Source organism: Nematolebias whitei, chromosome 15 (assembly GCF_014905685.2).
Source record: "Nematolebias whitei isolate Nwh7 chromosome 15, NemWhi1, whole genome shotgun sequence".
Classification (NCBI taxonomy): Eukaryota; Metazoa; Chordata; class Actinopteri; order Cyprinodontiformes; family Rivulidae; genus Nematolebias; species Nematolebias whitei.
In genome coordinates this window covers 424,135-441,696 of record NC_056512.1, presented here as the reverse complement: position 1 = coordinate 441,696, position 17,562 = coordinate 424,135, and the positions used below count along the sequence as shown (strand labels likewise).

The 17,562-nt window shown below is 46.2% G+C and overlaps 1 protein-coding gene across 1 annotated transcript in view; it reads left to right on the top strand.

Annotated features, from left to right (window-relative positions):
- hdac5 (histone deacetylase 5) overlaps positions 1 to 17,562 on the top strand; it is a 212,885-nt gene that overhangs the window by 106,473 nt on the left and 88,850 nt on the right. The gene's annotated exons all lie outside the window — the stretch shown is intronic.

Here is a 17,562-nt window from a genome sequence, read left to right as displayed (position 1 = left end):
ATGTGAAGGTTATTCTCTTTGCACCAGCTCTCCAGGTGTTCCACCTCTTGCCTGTAGCTGGACTCATCATTGTTTGTGATGCATCCCACCACCGCTGTATCATCTGCAAACTTTACAATGTGACAGCCTGGATGGGTAGCTGCACAATCATATGTGAGCAGAGTAAACAGGAGGGGGCTCAACACACATCCCTGAGGAGAGCCAGTGCTGAGGGTTATGGTGGAGGAGGAGAGGTTGTGGATCCTCACTAACTGTGGTCTGTTTGTTAAAAAGTCTAGTACCCAGTTGCAGATGGAGGGGCTTAGTCCTAGTGTGGATAGTTTGTCCATCAGGGTTTGGGGGATCATGGTGTTGAAGGCGGATGTGAAGTCCACAAAGAGCATACGGACGTAAGAGTTTTTCTGCTCCAGGTGGTTGAGCGCAGTGTGGACCACAGAGGAGATTGCATCCTCTGTTGATCGGTTCTCACGTTATGCATACTGATGAGGGTCCTCGTTGATGTTGATGGTTGTTTTGATGTGAGTCATGACCAGTTTTTCGAAGCATTTAGCGACTATCGGGGTGAGGGCCACTGGCCGATAGTCATTCAGACCAGTCACTGTAGAGCTTTTTGGGACTGGGATGATGGTGGCAGTCTTCAGGCAGGTGGGAACTGTCTCCAGGGTAAGTGAGGTGTTAAAGATGTCTGCCAGCACCTCACAGAGCTGATCAGCACATTCCTTCAACACTTTTCCGGGGATGTTGTCTGGGCCAGTTGCTTTGTGCGGATTAATCCTCCTGAAGGTACTCCTTACTTCTGCTGAGGTCACGCTGAGATGCTCTTCATCCGGTGGCGAGGTGAGTCTGGTGCTGGGTGGTCTGTTCGGGTCTTCAAAGCGTGCATAGAACTTGTTGAGGGCATCAGGCAGAGATGGGTCTTTGGGGCATTGTTCACTCCTTCCTTTATAATCTGTTATGCACTTAATGCCCCTCCACATGCTCCGAGGGTCTTGTGAGATGAATTGACCCTCGATCCTCTTTGCATATGTGGCCTTGGCCCTCTTAATACCAGCAACCAGCTCTTTTCTTGTCCTACTCAGCTCCTCTGAGTTTCCAGACCTGAAGGCAGTGTTCCTGGCTTCCAGCAGGGTACGCACCTCTGCATTCAGCCAAGGTTTTCTGTTTGGGTAGCTTTTAACATTTCTGATAGTGGAGACTGTGTCAGTACATGTACTAATGTAACCCAGTACTGAGGATGTGTATTGGTCAAGATCAAGCGAACCTCCATTTTCAGCAGCTTCTCTGAAAACCTGCCAGTCTGTTCGATCAAAACAATCTCTCAGTATGGGGCCACTGTCCTGGCTCCAACTTTTAACTTTCTTTTGTACCGGTCTGGAGCGTCTCAGCGGGGGCATGTAAGCAGGAGCCAGGAAGATTGAGATGTGGTCTGACAGTCCTAGGCGGGGGCGGGGTTCGGCTTTGTATGCATCTTTTACGTTCGTGTAAACACGGTCCAGCGTGCGGTCTCCACGTGTTGGAATCGTCACATGCTGATTAAAGCTTGGGAGACAGTCCTTTAGATTCATGTGGTTAAAGTCTCCGGCTACAACGTAAAGAGCCTCGGGGTGTTTGTTCTGCAGCGAGCTGATGATATCATGAAGCTCCTGTAGTGATTCGTTAGCATTAGCGTCCGGAGGAATGTAAACAACTGTGATAAAAGTCACTGTGAACTCTCGGGGTAGATAATGTGGCCGACATTTCACTGTTATTTGCTCCAAAGCCTTCGAGCATGAGCTATTTACAACAGTACAGTTCGTGGACCAACTTTTACTCACGTAAATGCACACTCCGCCCCTCCGTGATTTCCCCGTTAGCTCGCTGCAGCGGTCCGCTCGAAAAAAAAAGTCTGTCATCCAGCTGGAAGACTGAGTCCGGCGTTTCACTTGTAATCCACGTTTCCGTGAGGCAAAGCACTGCACACTTCTTCATCTCTTCTGAGGCGCCTGCTCTCAGACAAAGTAAATCCACCTTGTTGTCCAACGAGCGGACATTCGACAGAAAGAGAGACGGCATGGGGAGTTTACCGGCTTTAGCGTTAGCTCGTAGCCTCACCATAACCCCCGCCCGGCATCCTCTCCTCTTAAGCCGGGAGCAGCGCTTCCTCTTCTGCCCGCTGGAACGCCTCTGCTGCAGCTTCCAGGTAGATGACTTTAAGATCTGCATTCTGCCAAGCGTAGCTTTGAGTTTGTTGCTGATTTCTGCTATATTTCGTGGCAAATCCGCTCCTATTCTCATCAGTTCGGTTCGGCTATAGTTCACACGCATAAATCGCGCAGAGTCAGGCACAGAGTCAATATCAAAACTTCTAAAAACTGGGATGGTACCGGGAGCCTGTGAAGCTGCAACTGCTCTGAGCGCGGCCATCTTGGAGCATCATGTGTAATCTCCAGCAGCATCAGAGTCTTTATCTGAGTTTGATCCTAAACCTGTTCATGTACCTTCAGAGTCAGATGATGCTGAAGAGAAACTGTCTCTAACAAACAGTCTTTGATAAACCAAGACAGCACGGAGGTGTTAGGTGGGTCACCATGCACGCAGGTGTCTGGTCCCTCCATCTGACCTGTAGATGCTGCAGAATAAACAGAAGACAGCAGCAGAAGGATTGAAGAACATTGTGTGAGAAGACAACACCAGTTTACAAGTTCTTCAGGGGTTGTTGCAGCAAGTGATCTCACACAAAAGATTTGATAATTGTTTTATACAGGAAGCCCTTTCTGACCCCAACCTAGGCTCAAACCTGCTGTCTAATGATTATGAGACTGCAGCACTAACCGCTGAGTCACAGACCCCTTTTCACGAAGTCTGTGATATGATTAATTTGAGAGCTACAAAGCACATTACCATAAATATACACATTTAAGTCAGAGTCAGAGTCAGAGTCAGAGTTTCTTTATTGTCATTCGCACCTCATGTGGTACATGTGGTGGAGCGAAATTATGTACACAGGGTCCCAGTTACATCCAACAATAAATTGTCTAAGAAAAACAGTAATAACATCCAAGATATGAACCAAGAAAAACATCAACCAAATATACACTAAGCACTCATAACATAAAACATTGAACATCAGCACAAACATGAACATGAGTCCGTGAGCAGATGTGCACGCATGAACACATCAACATTGAAACAGATCAGCAGCAACACGAAACAGATCAGCAGCAACATGATATGGTTTTTCACAGCGACCATTCTAGTTAGAGATTCATGAGTCCAACAGCCTCAGGGTAGAAGCTGTTCCTCAGTCCAGTGGTTCTACACTTAATGCTCCTTAACCTCCTTCCTGAGGGGAGCGGGGCAAAAAGTGTGTGTGCTGGGTGGGTGGGGTCCTTCATGATGCAGGTGGCCCTCTTCCTGCATCTGGAGGTGTAGATGTCTGTGATGGTGGGGAGACTGATTCCAACAGATTTCTGTGCAGCCTTCACCACTCTCTGCAAAGCTTTTCTTTCTGCAGCTGGGCAGCCTCCATGCCACACATTGATGCTCGAGCACAGGATGCTCTCCACTGCACACCTGTAGAAGGAGGTGAGGACAGAGCTTCCCAGACCAGCTCGCCTCAGCCGTCTGAGGAAGTAGAGTCTCTGATGAGCTTTCTTGATCAGGCTGGTGGTGTTGTTGCTCCAGCTGAGGTTGTCATTCATGTGTACACCGGTAAATATGAAAAATAAAGTAAATATGTATTAGTTTGAGAAATCTAGGATCTGGTCAAAATAAATATTTTGAGTCTGTGTTTCAAAGTGTTTGCAGGATCAGGAAGAGCATCCTCAGGTGAGGGGCAACAGCTTGAGCAGCTCCCAGTTTAGCCCTGGAAGATGTATGAATGTTTCTGTGCAGTGCCCTGAGATGACGTTTGTTGTGACTTGGTGCTATATAAATAAACTGAATTGAATTGAATATGTATGTATGTACTGTGTGTATCCTTTATTTAACCAGGAAAATAACTCACTGAAATTAAAAACCTGGAAAGATCGAGTCAGTTTGAATGTTCAAAGCAGAGGAAAAGTGTTGTGGGGTACGAGCGACCTTTTTAAAATGGTGTGAGGAAGGTAACGTGTTACTGATCCTGGGAGCTCCAGCTAGTCCACCATGTCGACATCGTGAACGCTCTCATGCCAATCCACACACATTCACCATGGGGCGTATTTCCCGAATCTTCGACATCACCTTCCGTCCATGTCGTTACTTGTCCAACTGTAGGTCTTACAAGTATAGGCGAAATCCGACCTTCCAGACAGGAGTTATTGTGACTTGCTGTTTTGTTGCGAAGGTTTGATGGGCACTTCCTTTATGCTTTTCAACATGTCATGTGTGGTAATCAACAGTTAGTGAACAAAGTTTCAGTCTAATATCTTACACAGTGCGGCAGTTTTTTCTCTGAGTAGGTGGGGCTTAAGTGATGTCATGAATCAACAATAACAATGTGTCTACAAGTGCTCACTGATGAAGCCCAAAAAATCAGGTTCAGATCAAATCATGTTTCACTAAGACATAACTGTTGGAATAATCTAGGGGGCACACTGGAGTCATATGTTCAAGGACCATATCAATGTGTCTAGAAGTGCTCACTGATGATGGACAATAAATCTGGCGCATATTGGATTATGTGTCACTGAGATATACCTGTTGGCATAATTTAGGGGGCACACTGGAGTCAAATGTTAAAGAACATTACCAATGTGTATACAAGTGCTCATTGATGACGCACCAAAAATCTGGTTCAAATCGGATGATGTAGTATTGAGATATAACTTTTGGAATAATCTAGGGGTGCACTCAAGTAAAATGTTAAAGAATAACACCTAGAAGTACTCACTGATGATGCACAAAAAATCTGGTACAGATTGGATGATGTGTCACTGAGATATAACTGTTTGAATAATCTAGGAGGCGTACTAGAGTCATGTGTTAAACCACAATATCAATGTGTCTAGAAATGCTCACTGATGACGCACAATGAATATGGTTCAGATCGAATTATGTATCACAGAGCTATAACTGTAGGCATAATGTAGGGGGCGCTATGGAAGCTATTGGCCACTTATAATGGATTCCTGTTCAAGGGTTGCTAACGATCGATCATAGTGATTTTGGTACACCTCAGCTCAAATATGTGCAATTTCGAGCCAAATGTATTGCAACGGCGTCACTTATTAATTTGTCATGCCGCCATGCCCACATCCTCCAGCTAAAACTGTTTTAAATTTAAATCAAGTCAGACCAACTAGTCATATGTCTTCTAACACGGGATCATCCTGATTAGGTCAAGGGTGTCAGAGAGGGAGAATTCCAAGTAAAAAAAAGTGACTTCCTGTTCTGAGGGGGCGGAGCTTTGATGATGTCAGAATGACACAGAGGATCGTCAGGCATCCAACAGGGATGATTCTTGCCAAGTTTGGTGCATTTCAGTTTTTCATTGTGAAAATTATAGCGTTTGGAAATAATGGCGTGAAGAGCAACTTTGAGGCCTGTTCACGCCCCTTTAACATATCAGAAAATGCAAGCTTTTGATAACTTTTACTCCCTAATGTTTCAAGGCGCATATTAACCAAGTTTGAAGGCAAACCTTCAAAATCCTTTGGAGGAGTTCGTTAAAACTCGCAATTAGAATTTCCCCAAAATGACCCTTTGACCCAAAATGGCCGACTTCCTGTTGAGTTTGGACCAGGCCTCCAAGAGTCTTTTTCATAGGTCCTCAGAAGATACAAGTGTTCACCGAGTTGCAGAATTATTGGTCATAAATTGGCTTGGGGCTAAGGTTTTAAAATATTTTGGGGGCGCTGTAGAGGCTTATTTTTCTTTCGGCTGCTCCCTTCTTCATGGGTCGCCACAGCGAACTAAGTCGCACAAAGACTTGCCAGTTATTTTTATGCCGGATGCCCTTCCTGACGCAACCACAGACCATCGAGCTACCACAGCCCTCTGTGTGGAGCAGAGTGCCGCTATCCAGGACACCCGGTGGAGCAGAGGGTGGGGGTTAAGGGCCTTGCTCAAGGGCCCAGAGTGGAGTGAATGACGGTGGGGGCAGGTGTGGGTGCTTCACCTACATCACCCACATTTTTGATGTTGTTGGTACCGGGGCTTGAATCGGCGATCTTCCGATCACATGCCCACCTTCTCTAACCTCTGCGCCACCACTCCCTGTGGAGGATATTGGCCACTTATCATGGATTCCTGTTCCAGGAGTGGATAATGATCGATCATACTGATCTTGGTGCACCTTGGTTCAAATCTGTGGAATTTAGAGCCAAACGTATGTCTAATGCGTTACGTCTTACTTTGGCACGTCGTGCTGCCCACATGCTCCACCCAAAACTGTCAGTGTTGGAAAGCAAGTTATACCAACATGTCTTTGGTCACTGGACACACTGTCATGCTGATTACGTCACAGGGGTCAGATAGGGTCCATTCAACATAAAACTTTACACTTCCTGTTGTCAGGGGGCGTGACTTAAGTGATCTCATGATTTGACCATTCAGTCTTGCAGGGGACTGTATGTGGATCAATCACTGAATGTTTGATGTCTCAGACAGTTTTCTTGTAGGAGCTATTAGCGTTTTGTTTTTTATGGTGAGATGTCAAAGTTTGAGGTCTGGCCCCGCCCCTTCAGCATGCTCCGAAATGCACCGTTTAGGTAACTTTTCAGCCCCCATGCCTTTTGACCAAAATGGCCAATTTTGAAACCGATTGAGCGAAATCCCTAGGAGGCGTTCGTTCAAATGCGGAAACTGTAAACAGCCAAAAAGGTGTGATAATTGGTAAGGCATTCCAAAATGGCCGCCTTCCAGTTTATCGTACAGTGTTGGTGCCAGAGGGTTTTCTGTGCATCTTGGGGAATTGGACAAGTGTACCAAATTTCATGCTTCTACGACAAACTAAGGTTAATGCGGAGGGTATTTTGAAAATTTCCAGGTGACGCTCTTGTACCGTTTCTGTTGCGATTTTTGCAACGTCCTTAAAATACGTAATTTTTCACCAGTCCTGATGCGTCCACCAAATTTGGTGATGTTTGGGATATGTTAAGGCTCCCAAAAGGCCAATTCATTTGACGGAAAAATTGCTAGGGCCTAATGAACTGAGCGATTACAATAGGCCTTCTCAGCGCTCCGCCTCGGGCCTAATTATTATTTTTGAGAGGAACAGCAGGTTGTGTGTGAATGAGCAGCTCCGATTCTGTCAGGTGTCCTAAACCCCCCTCCTCCCTCCCCTCACTTCATGTTTCTGAGCTGAACTTTTCTTCGTTCCTGCTCCAGTCTCGTGGCACCGTTTGAAGCACCTGAAAGCTTCAATTCTTTCTTGTCCAACTAAGGACAATCAATCAATCTATTCATCCATCCATTTGTTATTAAAGTAAATTGGACTGTCTTTTTGACATTTTGATTACTGTTGTTATTTTGATAAATTAGCACCGTTGTTTTGAAATGTGACGTATAATGTGAATAACACATCAAACATTTCTATCTTTGTATGTTTAATTTATTTTTTACAATAAATTTTTTTATTTATTATGTCTGAAATGTAGCAGGAGGTCCCTGTGATGGACTTGCAACCTGTCCAGGGTGTATCCCGCCCCTCGCACAGTGATTGCTGGACATGGGCACCGGCGACCCCCATGACCCAAAGTGGAAAAAGCTCGTAACAGATAATGGATGGATGGATGTAGCAGGAGTTCAGACACCTGCTGATGTGTGCATGCGCTAGGTAGAGATTGGAGACGTTTCTATGCATAACATGTACTGTCCACAGGGTATTTATTTATTCTGTTGAATAAATGATTCTGTTTCGGGGGTCTGAGAGAAGGGGAGAGGGGGTGTTTTTCAGTGCGTGGCCCCGCTGAGGAGGGACAATATTTGGAGAGGAGGAAGAGACAAGAACTCCGCGCAGCATCTCTGTGCGTAAATGTGACTATCTGATCTGTCCTCACCCCCCAGAGGCTCCTCTTCTGCTCCTCGAAGGAACGTGTAGCTGGTGTGCCGCACGTGCTGCGGGTGGAATATGCACAGACTGGGTCCACTGGACTAAGGGCAAACGTCTCCTCCCGTTGTATTTTTTAATAAATCAAAATAAAAATGCACGATGACTTTGGACTTTTAGGGGCGGAGTTGACGGATCTGTGGAAAAAGTTGCCGGAACAGAACGGGTCAAAATGAGAGAGTTCCCGGATCTTGCTTTTTTATTTTTTTAAATATGTTTTTTTATTTAGAAATGTATTCATTTCATTAAAACCAAAATTAATATATACAATAGAAAACAAAAAACATGTATACAATCAAAAATAAAATGAAAGGCAGCAAAAGAAGAATAAATCTTATGATATCTGCCCCTTTTGCTCATAATATATTTGTAAGGGTCCCACTGCCTGCAGCCTGCCTTGCTGATGGCCGCTGATTACCAACACCTGGCGGCCATCAGCCTGATGAGCCTCTCCATCTACTTAAGGCTGCAGTCCGGTGTGACTCAACGCTGGAGCATATCACCTCTTATGTTTCCTGGTTCCTCGTGCTTTTTGGATTCCCTCGTGACCTGATCTGGATCCCTTGGCCTGTCAGTTATTCCTCGTGCCTCTTTGCCTCCAGTTGCCAGCCTTCCTCGTTCCCCTTTGGACCCTTGTTGGATTTCCCTCTGCTGCTCGCTCTCCTTGGACTGAAGGACCAGCTCTCCTCTTCGGGTTTGGACTGTAAGGACAAAACGCACATTAAACAAACCACTCTGGCCTTCCCCCGTTGGACAACTATTAATCTGTCGTCCCTCTTTCCAGGAGCCTCTGTGAAGCAGCTTGTTGACGCTATTAATTCACTGTACATAATAAACACTGTTCTTTTGTATTTCCCCTGCGTCTGCCTCGTTCTGGGTCTCATATCATCTGGGTTCCCCGCGCACTCCTAACAGAAATGCTCCAGCCACAACAGACCCAGAATGAGACCAAGAGCGAGCAGACCTCCCCCGTTCCCACGGAGGAGCGGATTGACAGGATGGACAAAGTAATTCATCAGGTGCTGACTCACCAGACCACGGTCCAGTCCAACCTTCAGGAGCTCGGAGGTATGATTTATTCCATAAAACGTCAGCTGCAAGCTTCTGCCTCCTCAGCTCCAGTCGTTCCGCCAGCCCCCGTGGCTCTTGGTCCCACTTCTCCTGTTCAACAAATTTTCATTAAACCATCTGAGTTTTTCACCGGAGACCCTGACCAATGTGACGGCTTCTTGCTCCAGTGCCGACTCGCCTTCGAGGGGGCTCCCTCCCAGTTCTCGTCGGACACGGCCAAAATCACCTTCTTCGTAAGCCAACTCAAAGGTAACGCTCTCCGGTGGGCTCACTCGTTCCTCTTGAGTCATGATAACTCCCCTGCTTCCTATGCCCTTTTTCTTTGAGAGTTTCGCAGGATTTTTGACCGTCCCCTGCAGGCTTCAAATGCCGCCAAGCGGTTGTTGAACTTACGACAGGGCCGTCGTAATGCCTCGGAGTTCGCTCTGGAGTTTCGGATCCTTGCTGCCCAAACAGGATGGGACGAGCCCGCCCTCCAATGTATTTTCCTTAACGCTCTGTCTGATTTTCTCAAAGACCAGCTGGCCACGCGAGATGAACTCGAGACTTTCGACAAACTGATAGACCTTGCCATCTCAATCGATGACCGTTTCCGGGAGAGACGAAGAGAGGCAAACTACAATTCCCATCGACCCTCTACTTCCGGGTTTTTGACTCCTCCAGGTGAGCCCAAGCCTGCACCTCAGCACTACGTTTCCCATAATCCTCCCACTTCCGGGTTCACGACCCCTTGCTACGAGTCTGTTCCTTCAAAACAATCCCCTGTGAACTACAACTCCCAGTCTTCCTTGCTTCCTGGTCACAGCCAATCATCATCTTTTCCCTCACGGGATCGCTCCCCCGAGCCTATGCAGGTGGGGCGCGCACGGCTGACTCCTGCAGAGAGACAGCGGCGTGTATCCGCCTGTCTCTGCATTTATTGTGGTAATCCCGGTCATTTTCTGCCCCGCTGTCCGTTTCGGGGAAACGAGAACTTCCACCAGTAAAGCGGGAGTTACTGGTGGGAACGTCTGCGTTAACCTCCCCATTTAAACTATTACTTCCCATGGTCATTCAGACACAAAACCGTCGTTTTTCTTTCTCTGCTCTAATCGATTCGGGTGCTGAACAAAATTTGATTAGCTCCGATTTAGTTAAAGAGTATTCTCTACCTACTCGCGAAATTCCGTCAATTTCTGTCGCCGGCTTAACCGGAGACACATTGACCCGTGTTAATTTAAAGACCACCGAGCTACACGTCATAATCTCTGGAAATCACCAGGAAATGACTGATTTCTTTATTTTCAATTCTCGTACACCTCAAGTAATTCTAGGTTTCCCCTGGCTTCGTAACCATAACCCAGTTATTAACTGGGAGCGTGGCTGTATTGATGAATGGAGCGACAAGTGCCTCAGCAATTGTCTGCGCTCCGCTGTTAAAGAGTTCCCTCGAGACACGCCTCCTCTAGAGGAAATCGATCTTACCTCGGTTCCTGCAGAATACCGTGACCTGGTGGCCGTCTTTAGTAAACAACGCGCCTTGTCACTTCCTCCTCACCGTCCCTATGACTGCGCGATTGACTTATTACCTGGCGCCTCCTTGCCGTCAAGTAGACTCTACAACCTTTATGGTCCTGAGAGAGAGTCTATGTCTGACTATATTAATGAATCTCTTGCCTCAGGCATTATTAGACCCTCGACCTCCCCTGTGGGAGCGGGTTTTTTCTTTGTTTCTAAAAAGGATAAATCACTCCGGCCATGTATAGTTTATCGCGGTTTGAATAACATAACCATTAAAAATAAATATCCTCTTCCTATTATTGATTCTCTTCAGGAGCAGTTACAGTCTGCTTCCTGTTTTTCTAAACTTGATCTTCGAAACGCGTACCACCTCGTCCGTATTAAAGAGGGCGACGAGTGGAAGACCGCCTTTCGCACTCCTCTGGGCCACTTTGAGTACTTAGTTATGCCTTTTGGGTTAACCAATGCCCCCGCTGTTTTTCAGGCGCTCGTTAATGACGTCCTGCGCGACTTCATTGGTAATTTTGTGTTAGTTTATTTAGATGATATCCTTATTTATTCCCGCGACCCCGCTCAACACACGGCCCACGTTCGCACGGTTCTTCAGCGGCTGCTGGAGAACCAATTATTCGTTAAAGCTGAGAAGTGTGAGTTTAACACCTCCACTGTCTCATTCTTAGGTTTTATTTTTGAGGGAGGTCGTTGCCAAACCGACCCTGAGAAGACCAGGGCGGTAGTCGACTGGCCGACCCTCGAGTCCAGAAAGCAGTTACAACGCTTCCTGGGTTTTGCGAATTTCTATAGGCGTTTTATTAAGAATTACAGTCGTGTCGCCGCCCCCGTCTCAGCTCACTTCCACCGCCCGAGCCTTTCACTGGACCCCGGAGGCTGAAGCCGCCTTCTCAAAACTTAAATCCCTCTTTTCCTCGGCGCCCATCCTCTGCCATCCTGACCCCGCGCACCAGTTCATCTTGGAGGTGGACGCCTCTGACACTGGGATTGGGGCGGTCCTCTCCCAGCGATCTCCTCGGGACAACAAGGTCCATCCCTGCGCCTTCTTCTCTCGTCGTCTCTCTCAGGCAGAACGAAATTACGATGTGGGAAACCGCAAGCTTTTGGCGGTCAAACTCGCACTCGAGGAATGGCGGCACTGGCTGGAAGGCACTGAGACACCTTTTTTGATCTGGACAGATCACAAAAACTTAATTTATCTCCGGAACACCAAGCGTCTGACCCCCCGTCAGGCCCGTTGGTCACTTTTCTTTAACTGTTTCAACTTTGTTTTGACCTTTCGCCCGGGCTCCAAGAACATTAAGCCTGATGCCCTGTCCAGGCAGTTTGTCCCACCTGACTCGCCCGAGGCTTCTGACTCAATTATTCCATCTTCCTGCATTGTTGGTTCTCTTTCTTGGCCCATCACCGCCACCGTTCAACAGGCCCTCCTCTCCGAACCTGATCCAGGTGGTGGTCCCCCCGGCACCCTCTTCGTCCCCTCCAGCGTGCGGTCCCAGGTGCTCCAATGGCTTCACTCCAATAAACTTTCTTGTCACCCTGGAGTCAACCGCATGCTCTCCCTCACCAAGACCCATTTCTGGTGGGCTTCTATGAACTCTGATATCAAGGACTTTGTTTCTGCCTGCCCTGTCTGTGCCAGAAACAAGTCCGGTACTCAACCCCCGGCTGGCCCTCTGCTCCCCCTCCCGACCCCTAGTCGTCCTTGGTCCGACATTGCCCTTGATTTTGTTACCGGTCTTTCTCCATCTGACGGCAACACCACCATCCTCACGGTGGTCGACCGCTTCTCTAAGGCTGCTCATTTTGTTCCCCTCCCTAAGCTCCCCTCTGCCCTTGAGACTGCCCACTTACTCACCCTCCATGTGTTTAGGCTCCATGGGATCCCATCGGACATTGTCTCTGACCGAGGCCCGCAGTTCATCTCCCAGGTCTGGCACTCCTTTTGCAAGTCGCTCGGGGCGTCCGTTAGCCTCACCTCTGGTTACCATCCTCAGGCTAACGGACAAGCCGAGCGCTGCAATCAGGAGCTGGAGTCCACACTGCGTTGCCTGGTCGAGTCTAATCCTTCGTCCTGGAGCCAGCACTTGGTTTGGGTGGAGTATGCTCATAACTCCCTCCACTCCTCTGCCACCGGCATGTCCCCCTTTGAGGCCTCCCTGGGTTACCATCCCCCCTTGTTCCCTGATTCTGAGACAGACTGTTCGGTCCCATCCGTCCAGCATCACTTTAGGCGTTGCCGTCGCATCTGGCGCCAGGCCAAAGCGGCCCTCCTTAGGACCGCAGCCCAGGCAAAACGGTTTGCTGACCGCCACCGTTCAGAGATGCCCGCCTACCAGGTTGGCCAGCAAGTTTGGCTGTCCACCAAAGACATTAAGCTGCAGGACACCCCTCGCAAACTGGCCCCCCGCTTCATTGGTCCCTTCCCCATCACCCGTATTATCAACCCCTCTGCGGTCCGCCTCCAGCTTCCCAGGGCCATGCGCATCCATCCTACGTTCCACGTATCGCAGGTGAAGCCTGTCTCCCTCAGTCCCCTGTGTCCTCCATCTGACCTCCCTCCGCCGCCTCGCCTGATCGACAACCACCCTGCGTTCTCCGTCCGTTCCATCTTGGACGTGAGATGCAGGGTAGGGGCTTCCAATACCTGGTCGATTGGGAGGGGTACGGTCCTGAGGAGAGGTCATGGATCCCCAGGTCCTTTATCCTTGATCCTAGTCTCATTTCCAGGTTCTACAGAGACCACCCCGAGAAGCGCCTCAGGTCGCCAGGTGGCGATTCTTGAGGGGGGGTACTGTAAGGGTCCCACTGCCTGCAGCCTGCCTTGCTGATGGCCGCTGATTACCAACACCTGGCGGCCATCAGCCTGATGAGCCTCTCCATCTACTTAAGGCTGCAGTCCGGTGTGACTCAACGCTGGAGCATATCACCTCTTATGTTTCCTGGTTCCTCGTGCTTTTTGGATTCCCTCGTGACCTGCTCTGGATCCCTTGGCCTGTCAGGTATTCCTCGTGCCTCTTTGCCTCCAGTTGCCAGCCTTCCTCGTTCCCCTTTGGACCCTTGTTGGATTTCCCTCTGCTGCTCGCTCTCCTTGGACTGAAGGACCAGCTCTCCTCTTCGGGTTTGGACTGTAAGGACAAAACGCTCATTAAACAAACCACTCTGGCCTTCCCCCATTGGACAACTATTAATCTGTCGTCCCTCTTTCCAGGAGCCTCTGTGAAGCAGCTTGTGGACGCTATTAATTCATTGTACATAATAAACACTATTCTTTTGTATTTCCCCTGTGTCTGCCTCGTTCTGGGTCTCATATCATCTGGGTTCCCCGCACATTCCTAACAATATTCAAACAAAAGTAATTTACAAAAAATAAAATATATATATATATATATATATATATATATATATACATATATATATATGTATAAAGCTAAATAAAAACTAGATCAATTCAAACAAAATTCATATACACTGTAGATACACATTTTATTTTTCCATATTCCTTCAGAAAATTAAATTTGAACATTTTCTGGAATATGTGCATAGATCTGGCAGTTTTAAGATCATCCTTCAGACCATCCCACAATCCTATTCCCTGAATTATAATTGACTGCTTCCTCAAACTAGTACGAAACCAAGGTTTCACAAAATTCTCTATCCCCTTAAGATAATAACCACTCTCCCTTTTAACAAAAATTACTTGAATATTAGAAGGCAGTATTTTTTGTGAGCCTTATACATAAACAGTAAAATGTTATAATCAACCAAGTCATAGAATTTTGTTAAGACGGGAGCTGGCTGTGGGCCACCGGACCTGGGAACCCACCTCCAGCCCATGTCACTTCTCCCGGTTCGAATCTCCCTCAGAAGTGGCAACTCATACTAACAATAAATCGAGATGTCAATTAAGTTTTATCAATTATATTACTTTGTAAAATCAAGGCAGGAAAAGGTTACAGTTTACAGCGCTGGTCTCTCCGGTCTGTGACACGATCACAAACCCGGACGAGCCCCGATGTCCCGTGTCATTACTCATTTATATGGTCCTAGACTCCTCCTTCGCAGAAAGGGAGCTCAACCTGTCAGTGTATGAGGGGCAGTGGTAGGATGTAACTAAGTACAAATACTTCATTATTGTACTTGAGTACATTTTTTGTGTATCTGTACTTTACTTAAGTAGAGTTAAATGTGGGTACTTTATACTTTTACTCCACTACATTTTACATCAAGTATATGTACTTTCTACTACACTACATTTCTATAACACGTTGCATTACAAGTTACATTGATGTTGCAGCTTTTTGATTTGTTTGTTACTTTGAAAGTAACCAATGGTGAGAGGGGAGCTGGTCCAGTGAATCACTGCAAAGTGGACAGGTAATGTTAGGCCCCGCCTTCAAGAAGAGCTGGGCCAATGACATATATTCTAGTATATATGTCACTGAGCTGGGTGCACCTGCAGCACCGCTAACACACCCAAAATGTATTCCACCGCAAGAGAGTCAACCAGTAGATACACACAACCCATGGTCTTATTGAAAGACTGCTCAGTACAACAGGACAGATTCTCTCTCCCAAAAGAACCAGACTGGACTCAAAATATTTGAAAACCAACTTCTTCTGAACTTGAACAAGAAATTATTGCTGCAATATTAAAATGTGTCAGTTCATGATGTTAGGACAGAAGACAAATGGTGTCTCCAAATGTCTTGACACTCGGGTTCAAGTTTTAAAAATGGTGTCAGGAAGTTTAAATATTGTTCACTATTGACCCATTACAAGGTTGAATAGACAGTATTTTAAGTAGAGTTGATGACAAACTGGAGTTGAAATATCAGTGGAAATGATCAGAGCCTGTTCCTTTGTTAGTTGTGTCTAATGCCCCTTTTGTTCAGGCAGACAACTTTTACTGAAATGTGTTTACTGCAGTTAAAATGACACATTGGTTTTGATTTGTGTTAAATAAAAACTTTCAAAGGTATAATCATTTCTCTTATTTTGATTAATGGCATTTAACTCTGCAGGTCATCCATGAAATTCTGACACAGAATCACAAGTCCAAGTTGAACTGTGTCACAGAGTAAACACAATAAAAACATGTATTATCTGCAGCATTGTTCAGTACAATGACTCAACACTATTAATGTATTACAGAAAATATACATATGGTACGCAGACTTAAAGATATGTAGACCATTGCATTAGGTAATACATTCAGCAAGTGCTTTTACTTTTAGTACTTTAAGTATTTTAAAAGCAAGTACTTATTTTACTTAAGTAAAAATGTTAATGTGGTACTTCTACTTTCACTAGATTACATTTTTATCTATTTATTTGTACTTTTACTCAAGTACAGTGTTTGAGTACTTTCTCCACCACCGATGAGGGGGCATGACTAAGTGTGATCTCAATGGATCTTATGTGGTTATGACGTGAAAGGAAATATGAGACGGTGCTACAAAAGCTTTTCTACGTGATGTGGCAAGCAGATTAAACTCTATTCCTTGACGGATATTGAATCGCTGGGGGACTCTTTTTAGAGTTGCCGGCCCAGTTTAACCCAGTCAGAACTGGGTCATAATTTTATTATAATCCTGTTTCTGAGCAGATCAAAACCCCAGGACCAGTCTAGAAAATATCTAACAACTCCCCCTGGTTTGAGGGGCCCTAAAAGGGTGCCCTCAAATAAACTCCAAGTTCAGTACCGTCGGATATTCAAGCAATTAATAATTTTTCCTCTGGTTGAATATAAACTACTCCTTATATGTTCGTGGGAGATGCCTACAGGCTATAGCGTGTGACCTGGCAGCCTCAGGTCAAATAAGATGCCAGAGCTGCCAGCTAGTTTGAGACCTGCCAGCCTCAGTTCGCCTGGCTCAGCTCTCGACATCTGCCTAGGACTTCAGCATCCCCTTGGTGTGGTGAATAGGACATATGGAAATTTCTAACATTTGTCTAAGTCAGCGCTCTAAATATATGATTTAATTATTGCAGAATGCGTTCTAATGCAAGAAAGCGTTCTTATCTAATAGATGTTAATCAGTTTGTAGAACCTGAACTTCTCTTTTTGACTCCAAGGGCAGGCCTGGTCCATTTTGTCCATATGGAAAGGAAAAAGAAAAAACTCTGTGCCCCCTTTCCCTTCAGTCATGCAGTACCCAATTTATTTGCACAGAGCGCTGCCGGTATTTTTAGACTGTCACAGCAGGAAATGTGTTTGTGTGAATAAATTCAGATTTAAACAAGTAACGTGTTTTAACGTGCATAGTGTATGTAAATAACAGAACCTCCCAACTCCCCCTGGTGATCTAATATAAAAACATTCACAATTAACCAAGAAATCAATTTACCCATTCCACTACCCTTCAATTTAGTCCCAATTTATATTGAAAAATGTCCTATGATCCCCCCCCCCCCCCCCTGGAAAATCTATATTATAAAACCCCATTTTATGTATTTATCAAAATCCTCTGGTCCCTCGTCATGGGCGTTAGCTGTAAAAATTTATTTATTCATTGAAAACAATATCAAAAATTAAGTTTATCATCGTAATTGCACCATCTAGTGGCGTTATTTCATCATGATCAGCTGTTGAAACTAATTACAACCACACATTAAAAAACACATTCTTATTAATGCCGTCACACATCAAAATCCTCATTGCTAGGTTGGAGCAGTGGGTGGACATCACAGGGTCAGCCCTCAATTGGTTCAGATCTTACCTATCTGACAGATCCTTTTGTGTCTCCATCAAGGATTTTAGTTCTGCAGCGGCAGAGCTTAAATGGGGGGTTCCGCAAGGGTCCATTCTGGGTCCCCTCCTATTCTCTTTATACCTGCTGCCACTTGGTGCTATTTTCCGGAAACACAACATGCCCTTCCACTTCTAGGCCGATGACTGTCAAATTTACTTCCCCCTAAAACGCAATGGTACATGCTCTATTCAACCTCTGCTCAACTGCCTGGCT